Consider the following 7,972-nt stretch of genomic DNA (forward strand, 5'->3'; position numbering starts at 1 on the left):
CTCGTGAGGGAATCATTCATGAGATAGCTAACATTTATGGGAATAAGGTTAATCAACTCATTAGGAGTGACGTCATTGTCTTTGGCGCACAAATTTTGAAAGAATTCGGTCGTCAGATTACATACACCATTCTTCTCTTCAACCCACACCCCATTTTCATCTCGAGGTTTTGTAACATGCTCCCTCTTACCTCCCTTTTCACATGTAAGATCTCGTCATAATAATTACTCCTACTCCCTCCATTCCACAATGTAGTGCTTTTTCTATCTCCGTGCTTCAACTTTGACCGTAAATTTAACTACTAAGACCGATTGCGACGGGAGCAAAAATTATATCAGTGAATTCGTATTTAAAAAAAGTTTTCAATTATATAATTTTTTCGTCCGCCGCAGTTGGTCTCGTTGGTTAAATTTATGGTCAAAGTTGGACCTCAGGAAGTGCGGGCACACTATATTTTGAAATGGAGAAAGTATGATACTACTCTTTCTGTACCATAATACTTGTTGCTGCGGAACTTGTACTAGTTTTTCCCAACAACAAATATTTCAGTACAGAGGGAGTACATGGCAGCACCCTGCATGACACCCAGTGTGCGGTGCTCAAGCATTCCATTGAGGAAGCGTTCATGCACCCTCATCACGCGGGGGAAGTGTTCAGCGTGAGCGCTGCCTCGGGCTGGTAGGACGGGACCGCGTGCCCGGCTGCCCTCAGAGTTGCAAACACCAACCCACCCGCGTATCCCTGAACGAACCCTCCAGTCTGCAACAAAGCGCACGGCAGGATTATCAGAGTGGCAACGAGCAAAGACTTGCAGGCAAATCAGGACACGTCGCCATGCATGCTCAATAATTCTACCTCATCCTTTACTATCCACGGGCGCCATTGCTCCGTGACGTCGAGGCCGAGGTCCTTGATGGTGTAACTCGTGGCGATGAACGGGCATACGGAGTCAAAGTCGCCGCTGGAAACATACATCTCTCCGTCACACACACACACACACTCTGGCAGACCAGACGACCAGATGCATATATATACTGTACTTACTTGCGGCTTAGTGTGGGATTTGGCATGTTAATTACCTGTACAGCCACACGGGCAGGTGGTGCTCTATCAGCCATTTGAGCGTCGGCACCATCGAGGCCGGTGCATCCATCCAATTAAGTGAGCTGCAAAAATACTAGAGCGTTAGTTAAGGGCAGTTTATTTTGCTGCAAACGTACGTATTTTCTAGTTTCTCCGATCCCAGTTAAGAAATCCTACGAGCAGTGTTGCCACTCTTGCGATCTAGCATGCAAAGCCTTTTGCACCCGAGGATCATTGAGGTATGCGTATACGTAACGATCGCTGCAAATATCATACGACCTCGGTATCTGCAAAATTTAGAGCAAAACGTACTGTATTTATCAAAGGTAGTAGGTGTGTGGCTCTTATAATTCAGTGGCGCTCTCTTACATAGCGGCTGTGGTGCTGTGTTTCAGTTGGCCCTTCCATGCAAACCGGTTCATATACGTCGTACGGATCGATGTTAGCATGAGTGCCATCGATCATATGTTCAACGCATGCTGTGTAACCTGGCTTGTCTAAATGGCAGTTCTCGGTGATATTGGCCCACACCTCATTTGATATCAATCCGTGGCCCCACTGATAGTCAACTTTTCCCTTATCATTCATATTGGCATCAAGGTACGGATTGCCGACCTAATTAACCAAAACAGAGATGCACTCACTATACTGTTAAAAAAATAGAATGAAACTATGTAATACTCCCTCTTTTCGTAAATATAAGATGTTTTAGATATTTAATATGAACTGCATACCCACCAAAATGAATGAACAAATACACTAAAATCTGTATATATACATTTGAATAAGAAAAAAGTTAAAACACAAGGGATGGACTGGAGTAACTATTATTAATAATCGATTAATGACTCGTACCAGGATACCCCGTAGGTTTATGGAAGTTCTTGTACTACTGTTGAGATTGTGGCCGAAGATGGTGGCCGCGAGCTGCGGCACATAGTGGCCGGCGTAACTCTCCCCAGAGATGTAGAAGGGGCGGCCTTTGTACTCCGGGAACCTCTTGAGCCAGTTGAGGAGGAAGACAAACGCATCGCCGGCCGTCCTCTTGTCCCCGCTCAAGTCGTATTCAGAGGTCGTGTTGGAGTACGAAAACCCAACACCGGCACGAGATTCCAAGAAAAGCACATTGGCAACTGCAAGGATCTTACAAGTTGGATCGTACAATAGATTGTAGTTCTAATTCAGTTGCGCGCGGCGCCTTACCTTTGGTCCAGGCATGCAAGTTTTCGCTGAGAGTTCTTTTGTCCTTGTTCACGCGGAACGGGCCCACCTCCATCATCGCCCCGTAGCCAAGTGATGAGCATCCAGGACCTGTGAGTGCACCATGTAAGATTGATAGTATCTATCACCAGAGAGCACTCAAAGGTTCAACAATTGAATTGAAAGCATTTCGATCGTAACAAACTGACCTCCATTGAGCCACAGGAGGAGTGGTTTCGCCGCCGCGTCGCTGGCTACCTCGACGAAGTAGTAGAAGAGCGCTCGGCCGTTCTTCTCGTGGACGGTCACGTACCCGCCGTACTGATTTAAGCCGGTGGTGCCGCTAGGCTGCCCCGGCAGCACATGGATCTTATCGGCGGCCTTCAAATTGGCCAGGTCATGGACAGAGTACTCTCTGAGGCTACTGGTAGTGGTAGTGATTTCTACCCTTGGTTCATCTATGGTGTTGGCATTGCTACTGCTCCGTCTAGACCGGATGAACCTTTTGAGCTAAGCCTCTTGCGATGCATCTGCATGCAACGCGGCCACGCAGACGAGGAGGAGCAGACCCAAGGGGGTGTTCCTCATAGTCTGCTATGGTAAAATGAGTAGAGCTAAAATGACGAAGATGGATTCATGGTTGGAGTTCATATATAGAGAAATTTTAACATGGTCCCCAACAATTTGTTTGAGTAATCCATGCACATTTAGTGTGCTTTAATACATGCACATTTAATGTGCTTTAATGCCATATCTTCCTACCCCCTAGAATTCATTGATGACAATATTGTGATCCTTGAGTAGTATACGATTTGTGTAAGGAAGACAATAATGTGTATTACTATTTCCTCTTTTATGCCATGATGTATTAACTAGATGATTCAATAAGATCTTTTTGCGCAATTAAACAAGGGCGTGGCTTGCCTGCTTGCGCGCCTTGCTCCCATCGGTGCTCCCGGGACACGTGGCATACATCCAAATCATCATACCATTTTCTTCCGTTCAAAACAATTCCGCAAATAAAACGATTAATACAAACCAATACGTGGCCCAATGGCTCTTGCCGGCGCTCCTCGGCCCGACGAATTCGATCGCCGCCGATGTCCATGCCGCCGCAGGCGGGAGCCCTGACCATACAAGGGTACTCGCACGCTTCCTTGAATGTGGACTTTGCTCCTGATGCACCTTGGAGCGACCGTTGCGATTCAACTAACCAATGGACCGACACGACCTCATCATTAACCTAAGCGACGAATATAAGAGGCAACCAGGTGGAGCCAACAGTGGACACCGGGCAGGCAAAGAAAACATGCAAACCCTCGACTGACCGAAGAAACACGGAACGAACCCAAATTAACATGCACCTTTCGGGCGTCTTGCCATCTCAAAGGAATTGTGTGCTTCTTTTTCCAGGTAGTGAGGTCTGATGAGGACATTGCACATCATTACCACCCGCTGCCTTTGTTTGATCAGTTTGGATGTCCAACTCGGTTTGCTCGTTAGCCCAAGTCGGTGCATATAACTCACTCACTGTTGTTGTTCGACTGATATAATTAGGCATACCCCTCCATAGCTAGCAGAAACGGATGGTTGGCCGGTTGGTTTACAAAAATCAGAATTTAGCAGAACGGTTGGCTTTGTATAGTCGTATTGAAAATGCGACTGATGTATGGCTAGATCGTGGACCATCGTGCATAGAGGAACTTTTGCCTTTCAATTGTAACCCTATTCTTATGGAATAAAACTCTTTATACCCTCGCAAAAAAATTGTCACATTTTTCTCGGATTTTATCTGCACAAAAAAACAATAGTCCAAATTCATTTACACTGTTCGTTGATTATCTGGGACCCACCAGTCTGTGATCGTAGTTCACCAGCTTTTATGCATAATTAAATAAAAGTTGAGGGTGTTTTGTGTAAAAAAAGATCATGCATGTCTCGCCCAACGTCTCCCTGCTCTTAGTCATTGACAATTTGACATGTGGGCCCCGGCCAAGCTGCCATGCTACGCACGCAGCGGATACACCCGCATACCGGAATTATGACCATATTTGCACGCCCTTGCAAGTTTGATGATTGGAACCGTGTAATTTACAAGTTTATACACCAAACTGGCCGTCGCGTGCAAGTTCTAATACTTTAGGTGTACTTACCTTTTTATAATGCGCATAGTTTTGAGCTCTTATACCAATGCATGCGCTGAATATGTGGTTTGTACAAGACTAACCCTGCATGCGTTCTGACCCATCCCATGTGCGCCCGCTGCTGCGCTTCCTGTGATTTCTGTCAAAGGGTAAATTCGTCCAAGCGAGGCTTAGGCTACATGCACGCACTACATTGATGAATTTTGCAAAATAAACTAATACGCACTAGAAAAGGAAACGGAGGGAGTACATGACTGCACCCTGCACGACACCTAGTGTGTGGTGCTCAAGCATTTCATGCACGGTTTCTACTCGGTTCACATGTCACCACCACTTATCGCTCGGGGGAAGCGTTCCATTCAGGAAGGAGCTGACCAGCACGAGCGCTGCCTCGGGCTGGTGGGATGGGACCGCATGCCCGGCTGCCCTCACAGTTGCAAACACCAACCCCCCCGTGTATCCCTGAACGTGCCCTCCAACCTGCCACAAAGCACGGTCGAATTATCATCACACTAGCGACGAGCAAAGAATTTCAAGCAAATCAGGACATCTAGCCATGCATGTTCAATTTACCTCATCGCGCTCGTTCACTATCCATGGGCGCCATGGCTCCGTGACGTTGAGGCCGAGGTCCTTGATGGTGTACCTCGTGGCGATGAACGGGCATACGGAGTCAAAGTCGCCGCTGAAAACGCACATGTCTCCGTCACACACTCCGGCAGACCGGGCAGACGGCTAGATGCATATATTACTTGCGGTTTCAGCGTGGGATTTGGCACGTTAGTTACCTGTACAGCCACACGGGCAGGTGCTGCTCTATCAGCCATTTAAGCGTTGGCACCATCGAGGCCGGTGCATCCATCCAAGCAATTTCGCTGCAAAAATACTTAGAGCGTTAGTTAAGCGTAGCTTATTTTATTTTGTTTTATCATAAACAGCGTGGTCTGTCCGATCCCGGTTAAGAAATCTTACGAAGTGCAGTGCGTCCACTCTGTTGGTCTAGCATGCAAAGCCTTTTGCACCCGAGGATCATTGAGGTACACGTATACGTAACGATCGCTGCAAATATCATACGACCTCGGTGTCTGCAAAATTTAGAGCAAAACGTACTGTATTTATCAAGGTACGTAGTAGGTGTGTGACTCTTTGTAATTCAGTGGCGCTCTCTTACATAGCGGCTGGGGTACTGTGTTTCAATTGGCCCTTCCAGGCAAACCGATGCATATATGTCGTAGGGATCGATGTTAGATTGATCAGCACCGTGCATATCAGTGACGCATGCTTTGTAACCTCGCTGGTCTAAACTGCACTTCTTGGTGATACTGGCCCACGCCTCATCTGATATCATCCCGTGGCTCCACAGATAGTCAACTTCCCCCTTAGCATTCATATTGGCATCAAGGTATGGATTGCCAACCTAATTAACCAAAACAGAGATGCACACACCATACTGTAAAACAAATCGAATGAAATTCTCCCACTGTTCGTAAATATAAAATGTTTTGGACATTTTAATATATGTCTGAAATGAATGAAAAACACATAAAAAAATTAAAACGCCTGATAACAGTAAACTAATGGAGTAACTATTATTAATAATCGGTTAAGGACTCGTACCAGGATACCCTGTAGGTTTATCGAAGTTCTTGTGCTACTATTTTCGAGATTGTGGCTGAGGATGGTGGCTGCAAGCTGTGGCACATAGTGGCCGCCGTAGCTCTCCCCGGAGATGTAGAAGGGACGGCCTTTGTACTCCGGGAACCTCTCGAGCCAGTTGAGGAGGAAGACAAATGTGTCGTCCGCCGTACTCTTATCTCCGCTCAAGTGGAAGTCAAGGGTCTTGTTGGAGTATGAAAACCCGACGCCGACAGGCGATTCCAGGAAGATCACGTTGGCCACTGCAAGGATCTCAAAAGTTGAATCTTATAAACGATTCGTACTAGTTCAGTTGCGCGCGGGGCCTTACCTTTGGTCCAAGCATGCATGTTTTCGCTGAGAGTTCTTTTGTCCTTGTTCACGCGGAACGGGCCCACCTCCATCATTGCTCCATAGCCAAGCGATGAGCATCCAGGACCTGCGAATGCACCATGTACGCGTTCATAGTATTTATCACCAGAGCACTCAAAGGTTCAGCAATTGAATTGAAAGCGTTTCGATCGTCACAAGGTAACCTCCATTGAGCCACAAGAGGAGTGGCTTCGCCGCCGCATCGGTGGCTGCCTCGACGAAGTAGTAGAAGAGCACCTGGCCATCCTTCTTGTGGACAGTCACGTACCCACCGTACTGATTTAAGCCGATGGTGCCGCTAGGCTGCCCTGGCAGCACATGGATCTTGTCGGCGGCCTTCAGATTGGCCATGTCATGGGTAGAGTACTCTATGAGGCTACTAGTAGTGTTAGTGATTCCTACCCTTGGTTCATCTATGTTGTTAGCATTGCTACTGTTCCGTCTAGACCGGATGAACCTTCTGAGCTGAGCCTCTTGCGATGCATCTGCATGCAACGCGGCCACGCAGATGAGGAGTAGACCGAAGGTGGTGTTCCTCATCGTCTGCTATGGTAAAATGAGCAACTATGTAGCTAAGATGACAAAGATGGATTCGTTGTTGGGGTTCATATATAGAGAAATTTTAACATGGTCCCAAACAATTTGTTTGAGTAATCCATGCACATTTAATGTGTTTTAATGTGCTAGAATCTTTTTAAGTATGCCATATCTTCCTCCCCCCTAGAATTCATTGATGGCAATATTGTGATCCTTGATTTCATGAATAGAGTATATGATTTGTGTATGTAAGACAATAATGTATATTACTATTTCCCCTTTTATGCCATAATGTATTAACTAGAGGATCCGATAAGATCTTTTTGTGCAATAAAACACGGACGTGGCTTGCCTGCTCCCACACCTTGCTCCCATCGATGCTCCCGGGACACGTGGCATACATCCCAAGCATCATACTATTTTCTTCCGTTCCTGGCTCCGTTTCCTTGTTAAAACAATTCCACAAATAAGACGATTAATACGAACCAAGACGTGGCCTAGTGGCTCTTGCCGGCGCTCCTCAGCCCGACGAATGCGGTCGCCGCCGATGTCCACGCTGCCACGGGCAGGAGCCCGGACCACACAGGGGTACTGGCACGCTTCCTCCAATCTGGACTCTGCTTTCTGCACTGATGGTCCTGATGCACCTTAGAGCGACCGTTGCAAGTCCACCAACCAATGCACCGACACGACCTCATCGCTAACCCAAGCCAAGGATATAAGAGGCAACATGTTGGAGCCAACAGTGGACACCGGGCAGGCACAGAACATGCAAACCATCGACCGACCAAAGAAACACGGAACGAACCCAGATTAACACGCACCTTTCTGGCGTCTTGCCATCTCAAAGGAATTGTGTGCTTCTTTTTCCACGTAGTGAGGTCTGATGAGGACGTTGCACGTCATTGCCACCCGCTGCCTTTGTTCGGATGCTAAGTACTTTGGCCTTCCCGGACCCTGGCCGTCATGAGCCCTGCTGGGAGAGCGTCCGGCGGACGCTT

General features: G+C 47.3%; 1 pseudogene; it reads right to left on the reverse strand.

The window, feature by feature from the left end:
• Nucleotides 1-636: 636 nt before the first annotated feature.
• Nucleotides 637-6,974, reverse strand: LOC123101382 (uncharacterized; annotated as a pseudogene).
• Nucleotides 6,975-7,972: the final 998 nt, after the last annotated feature.

Source organism: Triticum aestivum, chromosome 5A, assembly GCF_018294505.1.
Source record: "Triticum aestivum cultivar Chinese Spring chromosome 5A, IWGSC CS RefSeq v2.1, whole genome shotgun sequence".
Classification (NCBI taxonomy): Eukaryota; Viridiplantae; Streptophyta; class Magnoliopsida; order Poales; family Poaceae; genus Triticum; species Triticum aestivum.